The 22057-nt window shown below is 41.0% G+C and overlaps 1 protein-coding gene and 1 non-coding gene across 5 annotated transcripts in view; both read left to right on the top strand.

Annotated features, from left to right (window-relative positions):
- Positions 1 to 22057, top strand: part of INPP4B (inositol polyphosphate-4-phosphatase type II B) — a 611130-nt gene that overhangs the window by 6953 nt on the left and 582120 nt on the right. For 2 of the 4 annotated variants that reach the window (XM_066385745.1, XM_066385724.1), the window contains exon 2: positions 12736 to 12807. The exons of the other annotated variants lie outside the window; for them this stretch is intronic. The gene's annotated coding sequence lies outside the window, so the exon portion shown is untranslated. The remainder of the gene's footprint in view (positions 1 to 12735; positions 12808 to 22057) is intronic. 4 annotated transcript variants of the gene reach the window in all.
- On the top strand, positions 8390 to 8553 carry LOC136390027 (U1 spliceosomal RNA). Its single transcript, XR_010748555.1, has one exon. It is a non-coding gene; the product is annotated as a U1 spliceosomal RNA (small nuclear RNA).

Here is a 22057-nt window from a genome sequence, read left to right as displayed (position 1 = left end):
AGAGTAGAGGAGAGGATTGGAGGGGGATAATGGTGACCCAAGGAAACTTGACCTGGGGTGGGTGAACACACAATAGGGTATACAGATGATGGGTTGTAGAATTGTGCACATGAAACCTGTCTAATTTTGTTAACCAACGTCACCCCAATAAATTCAATGAAAAGGAAAAAAAATACCTCTGCATTGTCCAGGAACCTTACTGGAACCTCCTTCAAGATCGATGTGGTAGCCATTTCAACCATGTTCACAGACTGTGGACTCTGGGGGAATAGACAGAGGGTGAAAAGTTAATCAACATAAACTGGCCTCATTATGAAATATACTTCTTTAAAAAAAGAACTTTTTCTCTGTAAAATTTAAACATAATAACAAAAGAATAAAACAATACAATGAACTCCCATGTACTTGTCAGTCAGTTTCAGTAACCCTCCAATCATGGCCATTTTTTGTTCCATCCATGGCCCCAATCACATTCCTCTCCATGGAATCTTGGAAGCAAATCCTAGAAATTATACCAAAGGAGACAGAGTTATGAAGCTATTATTTACAGAAAGAGGGATCATGTGAAGGGCAACTTAAAAAATAATGACTACAGAATAAACATGACATTATTTCATTTAAAAAGTAAAAAACTTTGGCATTAGGTAAATCAAACACTTGAATGTGCTTCTGAAAAACATGGTGGACTTTATATAATTATAGATTGAATTTCAGTTTACATTCCATCATATTTTTTTCCCACCTACTTTAATCCAATGACTGAATTAGGCTTCTGAGATTAAAACCAATGTTAACTGTCTGCATGCCTGATTACCACTGTTCTCTCATATAACTTTGTTTCTACAGAGGCAGATGTTGTAGATATAGCAGACCCTTGGAGTATAAGAATTTAGTTTGCATGAGTCATTATTTTACCACCTGTCTTAAAAGCACATGACCTGTGGTAATCTGTAATTTTGCTAGAGTATAAATTTGAATCACACGGTCCTGAAAAACTGGTCTTTCAGTGTGTGAGGCCAGGCAGTGGCCCAGGGGTTACACCTCCAGGTGATTTTCTGCTCTAGGTGACATGGCACTTCACTTTCCAGGGTTAATTATTCATGGTGAGTATGTTTGAGAATTGGGGGACCTGAGAAATGGTTTGATCCTCTCCTTTGTGGATGTCATAGATCTCCTAAGGTTTTGTATAGAGTTGACATTTTAAATGAGTAGAATTATTTTCAGATCTTAAAAAATTGACAGTAACCACTATATATAAAACTTGGTAATATTATATTCCTAAGAGCAAATATAATTCAATTTTAGAGAAAACAAGTAATTTGTATCTAAAGGGTTTATGTCACACTACATTTTTTTTATGTGTGTAAATTATATAGGGAGCAAAGCCCCTGTGTAATTTTCTTAATATTAGACACATGATTATCTTTGGACTTTTTTTGAAATGTAATGTTTTCTTTCCTGGGCTGTGGTTTAAAGACTGCCTCCTAATTTATTCGTGTTATTCACATTCTTATTTCTCGTTCTATATTTTGGGTGGAAGTGAAGAATGTATATACTGAAAATAGTGTAATGAGAAGTAATCAAACCAATTGGCTTCTAGCTGCTTTCCTTCATTCTTTTTTTCTCTACTAATTTTTTTTTTTTTTTTTTCATTTTTCTGAAGCTGGAAACGGGGATAGACAGTCAGACAGACTCCCGCATGCGCCCGACCGGGATCCACCCGGCACGCCCACCAGGGGCGGTGCTCTGCCCCCCAGGGGGCGATGCTCTGCCCATCCTGGGCGTCGCCATATTGCGACCAGAGCCACTCTAGCGCCTGAGGCAGAGGCCACAGAGCCATGCCCAGCGCCCGGGCCATCTTTGCTCCAATGGAGCCTTGGCTGCGGGAGGGGAAGAGAGAGACAGAGAGGAAAGCGCGGCGGAGGGGTGGAGAAGCAAATGGGCGCTTCTCCTATGTGCCCTGGCCGGGAATCGAACCCGGGTCCTCCGCTCTACTAATTTTTTATTGATTATAAATATAATAAATCTACATTGAAAAAAATTGGCAAGTGGAGAAAAGTCTAACAAGGAAGAAAAAACGATCACCCAAAGACAGTATTTTTAGTGTTTCATCATCTTTCCTTTTAGCGTTTCCTGCGATTCTTTTACATAAAGTGAGGTTATAGTATGTGCCTATGAGTGTATGTTTGTGAAAATGAGAGTTCTGATTTTGTTTTCATTTGAATTCTGTTGTTCAATTCAGTTTAGATATTGATTGAGCACCTACTATGTGGGAGGTACTATGCTAAGCTCTGTTCTGGTTTACAGCAATGAATAAAAAAGGAAACTACTTTTCCCATGCCTCTAAACACTTCTCTGACCTTTTTTGTTTCTATCTGGTAGTTAGGCATATGAATCATTTATTTGTTTAGCTGTCTTCTCAACTTAGGTTTTTACATTATTGGCATTTGTTTCTAATATTACCTTGTGATAAATACTTTTTGTATGACTCCCATTTTCTGATATTCCTTATTTGTATATTTTCTTTTTTAAGGAGTGATCCTTAGAAGTAGTATACTAAATAAAGGGTATGAACCTTTTAAAAACTCCTTAGACACATTGCAAATTGGCTTTCTAGAATGACTGTACTCAATTTTATTTTCCCTGGAAGTATATCATAACTCCATCCTCACCAAAATTGAGGGTTATTATTATATTATTATTGTTATTATTATTATTATTATTATTTTGTGACAGACAGAGAGAGGGACAGACAGACAGGAACGGAGAGAAATGAGAAGCATCAATTCTTCGTTGTGGCACCTTAGTTGTCCATTGATTGCTTTCTCATATGTGCCTTGACCAGGGGCTACAGCAGAGTGAGTGACCCCTTGCTCAAGCCAGCAACCTTGGGCTCAAGCCAGCGACATTTGGGCTCAAGCCAGTGACCATGGGGTCATGTCTATGATCCCACACTCAAGCCAGTGACCCAGCCCTCAAGCTGGTGAGGTTTGCTCAAGCCGGATGAGCCCATGCTCAAGTCGGCGGCCTCGGGGTTTCGGACCTGGGTCCTCTATGTCTCAGTCTGACACTCTATCCACTGTGCCACCGCCTGGTCAGGCAAGGGATATTATTTTTAAAAAATGTTTGCTAATAGGAAAAGTGAAGAGAATTGTAACAACATCAAAACAGTACATCATCATCTTCAGTAACAACAACAAGATTTATTGAGCACCTCCTACAGGCCATCCATCATGCAAGACCTTTGTCTCCAGTGTCTCATTTAATCTCCACAACAGCATCATCCTGTTTTAAAGGTTAGGAAAATTACTTTTTGGGAGGGTGTGTGACTTCCTCAAGGTCACACAACTGATGTCCTGTCAGTTCTTTTATTAAATGTTGTTTTTTTCTTAAAAAAATTTTTTTTACTTTTTTTATTAATTTTTAGAGAGCAGAGAGAGAGAGAGAGAGAGGGGGAGAGAGAGAGAGAGAGAGAGAGAGAGAGAGAGAGAGAAGGGGGAGGGAGGAGCAGGAAGCATCAACTCCCAAATGTGCCTTGACCAGGCAAGCCCAGGGTTTTGAACTGGCGACCTCAGCGTTCCAGGTCGACGCTTTATCCACTGCACCACCACAGGTCAGGCTGTTTTTTTTCTTAATAACTGGTGGAATCGATAGCTTCTTCTTGTTGATTTTCTTTTTGTGTTTGTGCGTAGCTTCTCTTGAGGGTATAAGTAAAATTGAGGAGAATAGCTGCTTTACAAGATTTTGTCTTATTATTCAAGAACCTGGTGTGACTCTCAGTGAAGTTTTGATTTAAGGCATTTTTCATGCTATCCGTAAGGACCTATGTTAGACCTAGTCATTCTTATCTAAATATTTTCCTTTTTCATGATTCACTCATCAAACTGACCAAGGAATTCCACAGCATGCCCTATGCACCATGGGCCCACATTAGCTTTGATCATCCATCGTCATGGGATTGGCCAAGTAGCATCTCATCGTCCAGGACAGGAAGGGGCACATGGGGCCCGAAAGCTTCTCTTTCCCATTACTGGACTACGACCTTGCTTTAAATATATATTTATTCTTAGTTATTTTCTCTTAAATTAGCCTACGAAGAGATATTCACTATAAAGATTTAAAACATTAATATGTATAATAGTTCAACTTCTTCAACAGGTCACTAATGAGATGTCATAAAATTGTCCAAAAATATTTATTGCTTTGTAGATCAACAAAATATAATGCAGTAAGCAGCTCAGTTTGATATTTGGTTTCCAGTTGTCAAATCTGATGAAATTACCAAGAAAGATCATCAATTTTGATCCATTGCAGTGGAGTGTCAGGGTTGGGTAACTAGCCTGAAGCCATACCTTGTCTATTTGGGTCTATACTTCAGTCATAGAGATTTAAAAAAATGTAAATCCAGAAATATTTATACTCATAATTTGTTTATGTTTTCCTTAAATGCTACACAATGATATACTCTTGCTTTCTTCCATTGATCCTAGTATAGAAAAGAGTTTGCTTATTGGAATCATGCAGAAGAGGAAGTTTTGCTTTTATTAACAGGAATCCTCCAGGTTTTCTTCTGCAGACACTTGCTTATTTCAGGCTAATGGACCCTCCTTCTGCTGGTGCCCCATCTCATGAAGCTGCACATAGACAGAGAAGAGAAGTATTGTGTGCGGGATTCTTCAGGCCTACTCGCCTGTCCCTCCAATTCCAGTTGTATTATTCTCAAGGGCAGTTCTTTTGTGTAGTATATGTAGGTTTTAGATGAGTTACAAGCATTGGGGTGTGTATTGGGGTGTGTAAGAACCTCGTTCATCTCCCCGTGTAAGACAGGAAGAGCTTCCCCATGGATGGGTCAAATGTCAGATCCCACTAACACCCTCTCTCCATTTCATAGGCTAGATAATTGAGCTCAAGAACACATGAAAATAAGTGAAAAGCTTATAATCTGCTTCTGTTAAGATTTTCTAATTTTCATGCTTAGGTTTATAGATTTCTTCTTAGTTTAATGCTTAAAGCAACAATGCACTAGCAGTGATGAAATTCCTCTCAGGGCCTCAAGAGAGTAGTTCTGCTTGTTGCAATTTCCCTGTCACATTCTATTGGTGATACGATGCTGAGAAAAAGTTTGTGAGAGAGAAAAGGAGAGGCCAATGTAAACACACACACACACACACACACACACAGAAAAACTCACAGACACTGCCAGTAGTGTGGTGATTGCCAGAGGGAGGGAGAGCGGGGGAGGTGGAAGAGGGTATAGTGTGATAAATGGTGATAGACAGATACTTGACTTGGTGGGGGTGATGAACACACAATACGGTGTACAGAAGATGTGTTGTAGAATTGTGCACCTGAAACCTGTATAATTTTGTTAACCAGTGTCCCCCCAATAAATTTAATCAAAATAAAGAAAAGGTAGACCAGTGTAGACAGTGCACAGCAAGAAATTTACAGTAGGATTCTAACTCATAGAACATTTGACTTGGGATTCTCACTCATACTGATATATGTCACTATGTTCTTTTCTTTTTTTTCTTTCTTTCTTTTTTTTTACAGAGACAGAGAGTCAGAGAGAGGGATAGATAGGAACAGACAGACAGGAACGAAAAGAGGTGAGAAGCATCAATCATTAGTTTTTCGTTGCAACACCTCAGTTGTTTGTTGATTGCTTTCTCATATGTGCCTTGACCATGGGCCTTCAGCAGACTGAGTAACTCCTTGCTTGAGCTAGAAACCTTGGGTCCAAGCTGGTGAGCTTTGCTCAAACCAGATGAGCCTGCGCTCAAGCTGGCGACCTCGGGGTCTCCAACCTGGGTCCTCCGCATCCCAGTCTGACACTCTATCCACTGTGCCACTGTCTGGTCAGGCACTATGTTGTTTTCTGATTCCAGCACACAAACATTAATTATATACAAAAACTATCACTGAAAAAGACAGTCTTAATTCTAGAAGGCACCTTCAAAGACCTCTAGTTGAACTATTACGATGCTCCATTCTAGGATGATCAGCATCTTGATTTGCTCGGGACTGACAAGACTCAGTTCTAAAACCAGCAGAAACTTGGGCAAATGGGTCGGTGGTCACCTTATCTCCAAAACAAGTATGAAAAGTATAGGGAGGGTGATAGGTAAAAGTTTTCAAGTAATCTATTGTACTCAGTAGAAAGAAGAGACAGTTTGGGGCTATGACAGTGTTCCTTGAACATTTTACAGATAACAATTGCCGTGGAGATATTACTGAATTTGGATTCAACTTGTCTTTACTGGCAGCAGTTAGATTTTTAAAAAAATTTATGTATGTATTTAGTTATTCATAATTTATTCCCTGTCTCCTTGTAAGAGTGATTTGAGATAGCTTATAGTAAAACCACATATAAAGGGATTGAGTCTTTACAGCAGTTCAGTAATAATGTAAAAGCTGTATTCAGGAGCTTGACTCAAAATAGTATGTCTTAAAGGTTAAATTTGATAATATGATACTATTCCGTGAAAGACTGGAGAAGAAATATATTGGGACATTTAAAATCACTACCCAAATTTCATGATCTTAGATGACAATGTAGTAATTATTTGGGCAATTATTTGATGTTATGAGGTTCCCACTAGTCTGCGTGAGCTATTGAAGTCATGCCCAATATGGAAGCATTCTGGGCCCATCAAGACAGGATAGGATGGCAGCTTTCGGTCACATGCATGCATTTGATGCAGAAAATATAGCATTAGGCACACTTGTGTTGCGTTTGAAAGACTTGCATGTATTAAAAAAGAAAAAAATACTAATATAAATCTTTGTTCTTCCAAATCTAGACTGGTATGAGTTTTGGGAAGTCATAATCTACCTGAGCCTGTTTTCTCATCTATAAAGTAGAGATAATAACCACTTGAGAGATTTGTAATGAGAATTAAGTGGGATTGTATATAAAAACGATTTATAAACTATACTATACACAAAGAGTATTAAAAATATTGACACTCACTGATATAATTATTATTCTGTTTTATCTCATATTTAGAATGCTCATTTAGAACAGCCCAAGAAAGGTATATAGATTCATTTGGGATGGGGGAGCTGACGAAAAATATTTAATAGAGATAGACTTATTCAAGTTTGCTAACATTTTGAATTACAAATGCAATCAACTGACACCCCGGGTATCATCAATGAAATTGCTACATTTTATATAACACCCACCTAGAATTTCTAGAATAGATGACAAAAACATAAGCATATTTTAAAAATTGAATTTCAACTGCCCTCGAGCAGGAAAACACATTAGAAAAATATTGAGTTTACCTGTCCTTCAACAGAGTCAGTATATTCAGAAGGGGACCGTCTCTGCTCCTCCCGCCTGACCCACTTCACTTATGTGTCTTACTTGCCTGGTATTTTCTAAAGTTTTGACAGTAGAATTTTAAATGAAATCCCATTTTATGAAGTAGATATAATATTTTATGAGTATAGATGAATTTTGTAAGTTCACACTTAAAAAATAGGCTTATTGATAAGGTTGGCCAATAAAAACAAGAAGGTGTCTTTCTGAACATAAATATTTATAAAAGGTGAAACACAAGGTAGGTTTGCGGTTGTGAGTACGCAAAACATGGATTCTATTCTTGGATTATTACTAATTAGTTATTGTATCATTTTCTATATGAACACCTGTAAACATACAAGTGCTCTACCCTGTATGTAAAGTCTGGGTTTGTAGCTAATAGTTGAACAATTATATCAGCTTCATCATACAATTTATTTTATGTTTTATTTAGTTTCTTAGTTTTTTAATGCGGTGTCTTTGTTTGATATTGGTTTATTTGGGGGCTTTTTTTGTGTGTGTTTCTGTTTGGTTTCTATGGTTTTTCTCCTCTTAGACTGCAGATTTTTCAAGGATGGGGATCACCTCCAATTTCTGTTTTGGACCCGGTGCTCGATAGAATGCATGGGCCATGGTAGGCCTTGAAAATGTTTTTCTAGTTTTTCTGAGAAAGAGCACTATGTTTTTTTTAAGGCCAGTTGGTACATAAAGGAATTAGATCTTGAAAGAGACAGAAAATGATATAATTAAATAACATCGAAAAATCGTGCTTTCTTGCTGAAGGTCTAGAAGAACTTGAGTCTGTTAGCTAAGCTCTTGGTAAACTCAGGAAGAATCTGGGTTTTGAAAAGTACTTGTGTGTGTGCATGTGCCTGTGTTGTGTGCACATATTCTTGTTCCTTCATGCGTGTGTGTTTACAAGGGTTGGTGAGGGAGGGACACAGTGAAGAAAATGGGAACGGAGTAAACAGTGTTGGGTCCTGCCATATGTCAGGCGCTTGCTAAACACATTACCTTGGATATGGTCCACCCTCCATGAGGATTTTTGCTGCATCAGAGCCTGTTGAAAAACGGGCACTGATACTTACCTGGCAGGGGAGATGCCGTGATCATGAAGGGGATTTTCTCAGGGTGAGGCTCACCCATTACACTCTAGAGGTGCTGACTCCTGTGATTTCCCCTAATGTGGGGAACGTGACTGCACAGTTTATTGTAGTGGGGGACTGTGTTCATGCTTTTCCTGAAATAAAAGGGAAAAAGAAAAAAAGAAAAAGAAGAATGCCCACTGAAATGTTTATTACACTTTGGCAGCCAGGCTATGGAAAACAATTGCAACTATATATTTGTAGAGCTGTGGGGTCAGCTTGTCTTCTTGAGGCGGAGTAATTTGCAGAGTTCTTTATCACACCTGTCTTATCCACAAGAACCATCAATAAAAGGTAAATGGGGGGAAATGTATCCTAATGGGAGCTCACCTGATCTATTCTGATAAAAAAATAGCCCCTGGCCAGTTGGCTCAGTGGTAGAGTGTCGGCCTGGCATGCAGGAGTCCCAGGTTCGATTCTCGGCCAGGGCACACAGGAGAAGCGCCCATCTGCTTCTCCACCCCTCCCCCTCTCCTTCCTCTCTGTCTCTCTCTTCCCCTCCCGCAGCCAAGGCTCCATTGGAGCAAAGTTTGCCCGGATGCTGAGGATGGCTCTGTGGCCTCTGCCTCAGGAGCTAGAATGGCTCTGATTGCCACAGAGCAAGGTCCCCAAATGGGCAGAGCATTGCCCCTTGGTGGGCATGCCAGATGGATCCTGGTCGGGCGCATGCGGGAGTCTGTCTGATTGCCTCCCTGTTTCCAACTTCAGAAAAATACCAAAAAAAAATAAATAAATAAAAAATAAATAAATAGCAACAGCTAGCATTTACTGAATGCTATGAATGATTCACTCATACTACCTTTCTTACTCCCCACAGTTGTATGAGGTAGGCACTGATATTACCCCATTTTACCGGTGAGAAAATTGAGGCCCAGACAGGAAGTGTAACATGCTCTTTAGGAAGTGATAGATCCAGGATTCTGAGCACATTCCCTCAGCCCCCACCATGCAGGATGCTACTCTTGTCATCTGACTCATGGACCCTCAGCAGCAGAAGTAAGAGAAAGCCTCTGTGCTTGCCTGTCCCATGTGGGGGGTCTTCACGGCAGCCCCAACTGATGGGAAAGCAGCATAACTGCCCCCTTGTGGGTGGTTTGCAGCCATGGTGCCGGGGGCAGGTTGCTCTCTCTCCCTGCTGTGGTCAGGCCAGTGTGAAGACGCTTGTGTCCGTCCAGGGGGGACCTGGCTGAGAACAAGGTGGCTATCCGTAGGTTCCTTCCCTTTGCATTTGTTTCTATTTTAAGTTAGGAAAAATGGTTATTTAGCTCTGGTTGGATCAGTCTGTTAATATATACATACATATATATATCCTGAAAAAATATTATATATATGTATGAAATACCTGAAAACCCTATGATGATTATAAGCATAAACTGCCCCACAATTGGAAACCTTTATGCACTTTGAACATTCTTGCCAAGTTTCTTGGTGGCCTGAAAAATCATCATCGGTGGGAAGAAACATCTGCTGTGTTTTTCATGAGAGCTGCGGAAGCTGATATGCTTCATTTACATGGTTATTGTACGTGTGTCGGGCACACGTACAAATTTTACCTGTCACTGAATTTTCTACTCAAAACAGTTCGTGTCAATGAAAATGAACATTCGCCACTATGAAATCCGTGGGTTAAAGCCACCTGTAGACATTGGAAGCCAAACATATGAAAACCGCTGTACCGCCTCGGTTGTTTTTCGCTCCTGCTGTCTGAGAAAATAGATCTTGAGCCCAAAATATATTTTGTTTTTAGGAAAGATTTGTTTACACCGTATGGTGCCCATGATGCTAAGGTTTATTTGTGCCATGGCTACAGATACCATGGGACTTTACCAACACTGTTAAGAACAATGTATTTGAAGGCCTTGGCCAGGTAGCTCAGTTGGTTAGAGCATCGTCCCGATATTCCAAGGTTTTAGGTTCCATCCCCAGTTGGGGCGCATACAAGACCCAGCCAAGCAATGCAAGCAGCACATTGATGCTTCTCTCTCCCCCCTCCTCCTTACCTCTTTCTCTAAAATCAATCAATAAATAAAAGTTTGAAAAGAATAGTATGTTTGAAGAAAACAAGCACATCTTGGATGACAATGTTTCATTAAGATAAGCATGCATTTAGTCTCACTCTTTGAAGAATTCTCTGTCTTATAATGGAAAACCCTGTTGCGAGTTAGCGTTGTGTGACCACTGCAGATTTGTTTGCTGGTCTGTATGGGGCGGTCGCCCAGCATAAGGCTTAATCATGGGAAGAGGAGAAAATGCTTTTGAAAAACGCTAGAGGAATTGGTGTTCTCAGCCTGATCATAATTCATTGAAAGCACGAGAGGATCTGTATGAACCATGTTCTTTAAATTAATGGATAGTGAGAGGTCTTTCCTCACCCTTGTGAATCCTTATAGAAGACGTTTGCAGAGAAATTACTGGAGCCGCTCCCCCGTGGGGAGATTAATGTTTTAATATGCAAAAGCAGACAAGTCACAATTTCTTTGCTCGATGGCACTCTGAGCTGCACAGTCTTACTGCTTCATTTTCCCCTTGTGGCTTATCTTCCTAAAAACTTCTGTGGAGTCGGGTAGAGCCATTGAATGCAGAGCGATATCCTTGGTCTACACTTGAGGACTCTGCTACATGGAATCACCAAGCCATCTGTGACCCAGATCTGGTGGAATAAATGTCTCTGTGAAGGTACTGAGATTTTCCAGTGTATTTATTTGAATTTATTACTTGATTTACCAGCATCAAAGTTAGGCACTCGAAAATGGTGTTAGGGAAGAATGTATCCTTAGGCCCTCTTACCTCTTAGTTTCCAGTAAAAGTCAAAGCCAATAAAAGCATTACCTTTAATAACCCACACCAGTCTACTCCACTCACTCACGCACTGGTCCCCACCCTGTCCTCCTTCCCACGCGGCCTCCTGAAATCGCAGAGGTCTCTGCCTGGCCATCATTCCTTATTTCCTGTATCTTCACTTCTCTCTGCCTCCTTCCAACGAGCAATGAACATGCTCCAGATTTGCACACGTTCCAATGAAGAAAATACCTTCTCTGCTGAGTATTTTCACTCCAGGCACCTTCCTGTCACTTCCATAGGAGAGCCAGGCATCATGGAAACGACGTGCAACATTTCCTCTGCTCCCCCATTTCATCGTGGTCTGTGCTGTACCCCACAGCTCCAGTGGACCCGCTGCCGCCAGCGTCACTGAGATCCTTTGCGGCACCTTTCACAAGTAGCTCTCCATCTTTCTCTTACTTAACCACTTGGCAATAGCAGCATGTGTTAACTATTCCGTTAAAAAATTCTTTTTTTTTTTATTCTGAATTCTCCTATTCTTAAATTTATTTTTTCAATATAAAGTATGTTGGATAAAATGTATATAGATAGGTAGATGGATGGGTAAAGAGTCTGTATTATAAAAAGTAATGATGGAACACACTTGTGCCCCTTCTCCCTAGTAGGTCCCTCTCTTTGATTGAAATTGCACCAAATCCCTAGATCAATGTGGATTGATTAGGCCTCTTATGCTGTTGATTATAATCTTTGTATCCATGAACAATGTATCTCTCTCTTATTTAGTGTCTTTTGAGACAGTTTAAACATTTGCTCTTTAAAGGTGTTCTACATCCTGTGTTAGTTTTATTTGGTACCTCAATTTTATTGTAGTTATTTAAAATGGTATCTCTTCTAATGCTACATTTTCTTGCTATTTGTTAATGGTATATAGAAATATTGGTTTTAGGGTATTGATCTTCTAATCAGCCACTTTACCACCCTCTCTTATTCTAGTATTTTTTTCTCTGTAGCTTTCCCGCTTTGTAAGTATATTTATTATAGCCAAAAGTTTATTACTAGTAAACGCTCTTGCTTTCTGTTTATTTCAGGCCGCCTTTGTTTTGGACTTGCTGTTGAATAATAGTGTTATACAATTCCAAGCTGACAGCTTTTCTCTCAGCGTTTTGAAGATATTGTTCCACGGTTTTCTGGCTTCTACCGTTACTATTGAGAATTTTGCTGTCAGTTTAATAGCCGTTTCTTTGTAGTGATTTATCTTTTCTCTCTGGGTAGGTAGGATAAAGAGGAGCCGCAAGGAAGAGTATAACAGCTCAGGAATAACAGCAACAGAACAGTCAGAGAGGGACAGGTTACTGGGAACTGGAGGAAGGGAGGGTTGTATAGAGCGGTGCCTTTCTGTGACCTTCTGACAAGAGGCCCAGCTAGCCCTAGAGACATCACAGAGAGGGAACCCAGGTTATAAACACCTAGACTCACTCCCCTCCTCTGTCTTTTCTCTAGCCCGTGCTCTGCATTGGCTGGTCAGAAGCCAGGGGTCACGATGGGATTGATATGATGGTGGATACGGATCAGGTAAAAATGGGACTTGAGCATGGTGGGAAGGGTGGAAAGAGTGGATCTGGGATTTCAACGTAAGATATTTAGCTCATTCTATTTAGTTTTCTTTTCAAATTTCTCTTGGTGACTTTGGATCATTCTTGGCCTTTCTTGAAATATAAAGCCTGTCTTTAATTTCTTTAGTCATTTTATGCGTTGTTACTTATATTATATCTGTTAGGTCTGATGTTTAAAGCTTTGAGGTTCTATTGTTTCTGCTGATTTTTGTCACGATGGCTTGTTTTCTTGAGTTTTTGTTAATCTGAGTACATTTCTGGCTAAAATCAATCTGTGCAATTCCTAAGGGAGCTGAGTTGATGGTCCTTTTCTCCAAAGAGGATTTGTATTTATTTCTGCAAGATACCATGGACCTCCACACCTTCCCTGTGTGAGCAGTATCATTGAAAGCTGGGACTCTTGTGAAATAATAGCTATATATACACTTTTTCAGAAAAGGGTTTCCTTCTTCTTTTTCCCAGCTCAGAACTATGATGGAGGCGGTGAGATTTCCTCACCTGTTCCCTTGGTTGATGTGTGGAGTGTTCCAGCTCCACGTTTTACAAGGAGCTCTGGGGGATCAGGGTCGTGCTCCACTCAGGACACAGGTCCAAGACTTTATTTTAGCACCTGTTCTCTTATATGGGCACTTGACTTCCCCAAGGTCTGGTTTCCTGGTATTAACATTTCTGGTGCTATCTTGATTTATTGTTCATTTTAATTTGGTGTGAAAGCAGATCACCAGTTCTCCTGTTTTTCACTCCATCTCTCTTTTTTTTTTACAGAGAGAGTCAGAGACAGGGATATACAGGGACAGACAGACAGAAATGGAGAGAGATGAGAAGCATCAATCATCAGTTTTTCGTTGCAACACCTTAGTTGTTCATCGATTGCTTTCTCATATGTGCCTTGACCACGGGGCTACAGCAGACCGAGTAACCTCTTGCTCGAGCCAGCGACCTTGGGTCCAAGCTGGTGAACTTTGCTCAAACCAGATGAGCCTGTTCTCAAGCTGGTGACCTCAGGGTCTTGAACCTGGGTCCTCCACATCCCAGTCCGACGCTCTATCCACTGCGCCACTGCCCGGTCTGGCTCACTCCATCTCTTGTCTTCTTATCCTTCTCAATGTCATTTCCCTGTTTATCCTTTAAATTTCAGGTCCAAGTTTCTCAACCTATACCATCTTATATTTATGATCAATTATTACTTTGATTTGCCACCTGTTGTGCTCTCCATATGGGCAGGGATTGTATTGATAATTTTCACCCACATCTTCTTAGTGTTTAGCATACTGTCTAGCACATGGTAAGTGTCCAGTGCATGTTTGTTGAATGACTGAGTGAATGAAAGGACTGTTAATGTGTCTTGATTGAGACTGGTTGGTTTGTTGTACTCTGGTTGGGGGAGGTTGGAACAGTACTGATAATATACTGGATAAATATTTTCAATTTACTTCAGTTTCTTGAAGTTTGTACTTTTCTTCAGGAAATATGTCTATGCCTTTGGATTTGTCTCTACTTCATACTGCAGGAAATGTTAAGGATATTTTTTACACCTCCCTTAAAAATATACATGTCTGTGATGTACGTGAACACGGACGATTCCGAACAGCTACCATCGGTAGTGGGACTTCTCTGTCTGCCAAGGGGGATGTTATTGCATCCCTTCTGGTGAATGGTAACAAATTATTATTGGCGTTCTTTTCCAGTTAATATGAGGACCTTCTAGTTTGCGTGTGACTTTATTAAATTTGATGATTGGGCTTGTAGACTTAGCTGCAAGTAGAGCAGATAAAATGAAATTAACTTCTGCTAATATTCAGGGCATGCGTCACCTGAATATATGGGAAAGTGCTTTAAGTGCAGAGAGGTAGAGGGCTTGGGTGAAATCTGTCTTCATTAATATTGCACAGCTCTTATGCTAACAGCATGGGACTGGCTCATGTCTAGAAGCTTCTGTTCTCAAGGGACAGTGCAGAGAGCAAGCTACTGTTAGGTAGAGGTAAACCAGAGGCTGACGCTCCAAATAAAGAACTTCTGGCTTTTCCAAACAAGAGATGACTGACCTCAAAAGCAGGCGACAAGGCAAGACCTGGTTTGTTCTCCTGGGTGAGCCTTGGAAACAATGGTGGGGACGATGACTTTGGGAGTCACAGATACGGCAGAAAGTCACCAACAGGCCTGTGGACAGAGGTGTTGCTGTGAATTTCAGTAGCTACAAAAGAAAAGCTATTTCAACAGCGATGACAAGCTTCTAAGGATCTTTTAAAGATGAAAATGGTCATTGTACTTTATCTTGGCTATTTGTGAGAGCTTGCTGGGTTATTCATTTTTCCTGCGCATTGGAAGCTGGAGAGTTGGAGCTGTAAAGACCACATTGGTGAGAGAACTTGTCAAAGCGTATAGGAACACAGGCTTTGCTGTCTGTGAGCGTCTGCAGAGACACAGCAGCTGAAAAGAACAGTATTATGGTTGAGGACACTGTAACCCAAATGTCAGAAAGGCAGAGCCTGTGCAGGGGGGAGATATTCTGATGCAAGTAGGAAAAAATGTTGTTTGTGTTTAAGAAAACAGTTTTGCATGAGGAGAATGAAGAAGGGGACAGGGCCATGCCTACTGGGACTGGAGACTTGAGGACAGCTGGCACACACTCCAGGAGCAAACCTAAGGCACAGCAGCGTCTCAGGTAAAACGCTGGAGCGAATGCTATGGATTCTTTTGTAGCATTGTCCTGAAATACAGGAGTATTGCGAATGAAGACCTTGTTTTATACAATTTAAGGGTGTCTGAGCCTCTTTCCCCTGTGCAGGCAAATACAATACATTTACGAATATAATTTAACTGAAGCTTAGAAAAGGGATTTCTCATCCTTAAACATTGTCTTTTAGACCTGGATAAAGAAAGACATGGTAGTTATTTCTCATGTATAAGTATATTTCACAGGTGAATTTGTTACCTTTCTCTCAAACTACTGGCATTGAAATTATGTTGGAGTGTGTCTGTGGAAAAATGGGCAAAATAATCAACTTGAGAAAAAAGTGTCCAGAACAGGGTACGTAAACAGTGAAGTGCTTTTATTATCCACATTCTCAAAAGTAAGGTACCGGACAAAGGGTCCTTGGGATTCCTTCTAGCCTGAGCATTGGAAGGCTCTGAGAAGCCGCAGTGTGCATTGTCCTGTGCTCTCCATGACAGCCCACAGCCAAACAAGACTGCTTGTTTCCCCCAAATGCACCCTACTGACTTGTTCATATCTCCTCTTTTCAGAGTATGCTTCTTTTTCAATTTTGTCTCAGAATTCTGCCCAGTCTTCAACGTCCAATCCAGGTCCTAAGCCACTCTTCTGCAAAGCTGTCCCCAAGTTCCCTTGCTGAACGTGGTCCCCTGGTACTATGCACAAAAGCCCTGTGGTTCCGTTATAGGGCTTCCTGCACACTTCTTTGTATCATGCTCATTTGTTTGCGTGCCTACTCTTAACATCTCTACCGGCTTAGAAACTTCTCGAGGGCAGAGGTTCTGCTGTTGTATGCCCAATAATCTGTAGTCCCTGCTTTGCACAGAATAGGCCGCCCTCTCTATTTATATGTTGAATTGAAAGTTAGGTAAAGAAAAACAATCTGCTGGTAGATTAAAACCAGCCAGATAAAGCGACAGTAAAATCTTAAATTTATGTCCTATCTTTAGTGAAAATGATCAAAATATATGATCTTGAGTCTACAACAAGTGAATGGGAACTGTTTTTGGATCTGCAAATCCAAAAATATGAGTACTGAGGATCTAACATTTCATGATCTGCAAATGTGATAGGATGGAGCCGCTGTTTCCCTTTCACAGTATTTATATCTCTTTGGAAAGTGTGGGGTTTCTTCTAACATGACTGAGAAAATAATCGAGATGAACAATCCTACAAGACTATGATAGTATCTATCCCCAAACAAGGCATCCAAGTAAATAAAATAACAACATTTTCATATGTAAGCTTTTTAAAAACATAGACCGAATTTCTGTCGCTCTCAGTAATCTTCAATAATAAATGTATTTCACTTTAAAGTGCTTTGCTGTTGTTCACAGATCATGTAAATTGCCAAGTGTTTTCTCTTTCAAATGACCTTCACTTTCAACACTCATTCACAAAAGATGCAACAGGTTGGCTGCTGTTCTGACTGGACTGATGGCGCTCCTGCATAAGAGCTGAAGCAGATCTCTATTTGCAGATCATGAAACGTTAAATCTTCAGTACTCATATTAAAGTCATTCTATAACCACATCTCTTCTTGGAAAAGTACTTAGGCTTCTGGAAGTCAAAAGAAAGAAAATTAAAAAAAAAAACCCTACTATTTGGTAGTTTATTTACCCTTTAAATGACTTGCCCTTTAAAATATGTCAAAAACAGCATGGTTACTGGAGAAGTCTGAGATATGCTTTATTTAGCTCATCAAAGAGATTAGCATACAAATCCAAGGTTGTAGTTATTACCCAAAATTGCCAACCTTTTGACCCTTCCAGTATATTTCCGAAATAAGTTTTTTTTTTTTTTTTTTTTTTTTTTTTGTATTTTTCTGAAGCTGGAAACAGGGAGACAGTCAGACTCCCGCATGCGCCAGACCGGGATCCACCCGGCACGCCCACCAGGGGGCAACGCTCTGCCCACCAGGGGGCGATGCTCTGCCCCTCCGGGGCGTCGCTCTGTCACGACCAGAGCCACTCTAGCGCCTGGGGCAGAGGCCAAGGAGCCATCCCCAGCGCCCGGGCCATCTTTGCTCCAATGGAGCCTTGGCTGCGGGAGGGGAAGAGAGAGACAGAGAGGAAGGAGGGGGGGGTGGTGGAGAAGCAAATGGGCGCTTCTCCTATGTGCCCTGGCCGGGAATCGAACCCGGGTCCCCCGCACGTCAGGCCGACGCTCTACCGCTGAGCCAACCGGCCAGAGCCCAAAATAAGTTTTTTAAAAGTCCTCAACACTTTCTCAAGAAATGTTATCTCCAAACCCAAAGACAAAGGTTCCCGTTTTAAACATTTTATAATTTATCTCATTATAACTAAGGTGTAATTTTTAAAATTCTGAAGATATTTTTATAAGAAAATATCCTCTTTATTTAAAAAATTCATTTATGCCTTGGCCGGTTAGCTCAGTTGGTTAGAGTGTCATCCTGGAACACCAAGGTTGTGGGTTTGATTCCTCTTCATGGCACATATGGGAAGCAACCAATGAACACATGATTAAAATGGACCAATAAAGGACTGCTTCTCTCTTTCTCTGTCTCCCTCTCACTCTAAAAACAACTGATAAAAAAGATGTTTCAAAAATTCATTTGTATAAAGTGGAACAATATTGAGGTGATCAGACTGTCTCTTGGCGAGAGAGGTATAGAAGCCCTGTACCCGAATAAAGGGTTGGGCGGGGAGAGTGCGTGACAGCTCACACCCACCCCAGCAGTTCACACTTCTGATTCAGCAGAGGGGCTTTTGGACAGTGCCGGCAGAGGGAGGGATGCATGCTGGGAAAGCCATAGCTTTTGAAGTTGGAGTTATAGCTGATTTTAAATTTCAAAGTAGTCACTTATTTAACTGAGTGGGTTCAAGACAACACTTAGCAACTAGCTATTGTTAGCCTATTCTTGGGTGTCATAAGGCCTGGAGGATTTAAAGGAAGCAAAGGGTGATTAGAACGAGAGCCCAGAGGACTCCCTGCTCCTCCATGTTGCAGCCTCCACTTTCTTGATGGAGATTCTAGGGCCAGGATCCAGCTCTTATGCAGGAGCACCATCAGTCCAGTCAGAACAACAGCCAACCCATTGCATCTTTTGTGAACGAGTGTTGAAAGTTAAGGTCATTTGAAAGAGAAAACACTTGGCAATTTACATGATCTGTGAACAGCAGCAAAGCACTTTAAAGTGAAATACATTTATTATTGAAGATTACTGAGAGTGACAGAAATTCAGTCTATGTTTTTTAAAAGCCTACTTATGAAAATGTTATTTTATTTACTTGGATGCCTTGTTTGGGGAGTGGATAGATACTATCATAGTCTTGTAGGATTGTTCATCTCGATTATTTTCTCAGTCATGTTAGAAGAAACCCCACACTTTCCAAAGAGATATAAATACTGTGAAAGGGAAACAGTGGCTCCATCCTATCACATTATGGTGCTGCCAAGGACTGTCGCTGCCTTCTCATTTCCTTAGGGAACATATTTTGAGAAGCTGTGAGATTTTGGCAGCTTTTGAATGAGAGAGTGAATGCTTGAAACTTTGTAATGAAAATGTGGTTGTCATTAGTTCCATTCACCAAGTGTTTCTGGCTCTTCTGCCTTCTGAGCGATCACAGGATTGAGTTTGCTGCTCCCTTGTGTTTGGGTGGCCAAGTGACTAATTCTGACCGGTGACTTGTGAGTGAAAATGGCAGTGTTCCTTCTTTACCTGAGCATTTAATTGCCGGTGTGGCACCCTTCAGAGCACTCTCTCTTCCCTCTGCTGTGCTCATAAGTATCTTTCCTTACAGTGCTGCTCCGGCAGCCCAACCTATTGTTAGGAGATGGGGACCAGGTCTCCAGGCCGACAGTGATAAACATGTGAGTGTATGAGGAAGAAACCTTTGTAAGATGACAGAAAGATTTAGGAGTTGTTTGTTCATGTGGTATAACTTTGCAAATTTTGACTGATATAGAGGGAATTTCAAAACCACAAGACTAGGATAGGAGACTGTAAAAGAAATGATAGTGGTTTCCAGGTCTTGGGTGCCATGAATAATACTGCAATGAACATAGGGGTGCATACATCTTTACAAATAAATGTTTTCACATTTTGGGGGGAGCTACCCAAAAGAGGGATTGTAGGGACATGTGATGGAAGGAGACTTGACTTTGGGTGGTGAACACACAATGTCATATATAGCTGATGTGTACACTTGAAACTTAATGTAATGTTATTAACCAGTGTCACCCCAGTAAATTTAATACAATTTAATAAAAAGAGATGGGCTGTCCAACTGCACTGGTATTATTGAGGGGGCCTGAGTCAGGTTTATCCTGTCCTCAAGGGCACTGTAACTCAGCAGTTAAGGGCTGCTGTCTAAGGCATCGAGTCTGAGCCGTATTTCCTTGTCTGGGAAAGGGGAGTGATTATCTTAGCACTTCCCTCCCAGAGTCGTGGTGATGATGAGATGAGATGAGGCACTCGATGTGCCTCACACACAGCCACAGGATGGCATGCTGTGAGCTTTAGTGTTTATTGCTTTCTGTTATAACAGTTGTAAGGAATCTTGAATTCTTCCAGTCAAACTTCCCAGCAAGTCAAGGGATCACGTTTACAGCTTTGACTGGAAGTCTCCAGTGACCAGGAACCCCCTGCCTCCTGTGGCAGGCAGGAATTCTTCCACAGATGGAGAGAGAGTCTGTCATCCCAAAGCCTCCACCCATTGGTTCTCATCCTGGCCTTTATGGACACTCAGAGCAAAATCTAGTCTTCCTTTCAGAGAACAATGCCTGTTCCTTTAGCCAATATTTACTTTAGGTGGTATGACTTTCCAGATGTGTTCACTGCTTTTTGTGTCAGGGACCCATTCAGACTGTACATCCTGACCTAAACCAGCGACACCGTGTTGCGTAATAGTTGAGCTAGTATTCAGCAAGATCTCAGTCCCTGCCCCGCTATATTGTTATAGCTGGAAATTCACAGAATAAACTGTAAAATAAAAATATGTTAAATAAGGTGATAGAGTTGATGACAATTTGAAAAAGAAAACATGATAATAACAATATGTTAATATTAATCCGATAAACCAATAGCATAATGCAGGAAAGGTGCGTTTTTATCGGACTGATTAGTAACTTCTTGGACAATATGAAGCTACACAGAAAGAACATTATCCTCCAAAGAGTGTATAGCCACACTGTGGTGTGATTTTAATTCAGGCAGGGTGTATTTTTAATATAATATGTGAAAATAGAAAATTGACTGAAATATAAATCTAACTGTTCTGTGAGAAAATAGTTTATAAATCAAATAAATAAATGCACTCAAGGGAATTTAGATTCAAGAGAATGTAATAAATACTATATCTTCATTGAAGTATTTTATAATGTTATTACTAAAAAGTGAGAACTAAAAATAAAAAAGCAATTGACCAAGTTCTCAAGAGGCATTTTAATTCCTAGGAGAAATAACTGACTGGACAGGAGCAAGCCTGCATATTGTGAAGATAATTCACACAGTTTGCTAATAAGATGCAGGAGACAGATTAAGTTCATAACCGACTATAACCAATATAATGTTATAATAGAAACCATGAGATAGAATCCTCTTAAAATTCAGCAAGTCCACAAGACCAACTTCATAAAACAAACAAAAAAATTGAAATTAGAATAAAGGGACTTTGAGTTGGCTAAATAAATGTTTTCTTTAAGCTTCTGAGTCAGCCCTTCTACATTAACCAATTACAAACAACTACACAAACAAAAGCAAACCAACCAAGGGCATGCGTGCAGAAAAGGCACAAAGGAAGAAGGTGTTCCGGTTCTGGTACATTTCAGCATTCATTTGCATCGAGCATTTTGCTCCAGTAACTGCCACCACAGGGCTGGACCATGAGCTTGTCAACTGAAACAGGAAACGTTTTTCCTCCGCATTCAGTATCTTTGTAGTTCTGTAAACTTAGACTCGGTTAAATTCAGGTGGCCTTCAATGAGGTAGGATTTGTTCTGATTTCATCTCAGTGAAGCCGTTCGACTTTTAGAATTTAAGTCAATGGCCTCACCTGGATGGAGTGGCGTTTTCTGCCGGGTTTTCAGAAGCCGAGCCTGAGATGGGACTCCAGCACCATGAGCTATGGAGGGGCCGCCCTGAGGGAGGGGCTGCAGGGAAGGGGGAGAGGTGCAGGCCAGGTGGGGAGGGGAAGAACTGAGCAAGGCGGTGGCTTCAGGTCAGCTCTAGTCTTGGCTACATGTGCGTTTGCCGTGGGGCTGCCCAGAGGGACTGTGGAGGCACAGACCACACCACACCTTGTCAGCCAAGGGTGTCAGTCGTTGGGTGTGGGCTGTGTATGTATATTTGTGTGTATGTGTATGTACGCGTGTGCGCACTCCCCTGCGCAGGGTACCTGTGCGGAGGGTAGGGGACAGGTGGTGAGGTGATTCCTGTCTACACTGGCCCCGTCAGTGGGAGTCTGGCCAGGGTGCCAACACAGCCTCCACTAATGTACCTTTGAATTTTACCTTCACCAACTTGAAGGCTTTC

This window comes from Saccopteryx leptura, chromosome 1, assembly GCF_036850995.1.
Source record: "Saccopteryx leptura isolate mSacLep1 chromosome 1, mSacLep1_pri_phased_curated, whole genome shotgun sequence".
NCBI lineage: Eukaryota > Metazoa > Chordata > Mammalia > Chiroptera > Emballonuridae > Saccopteryx > Saccopteryx leptura.
This window is presented reverse-complemented; position numbering and strand designations above follow the sequence as displayed.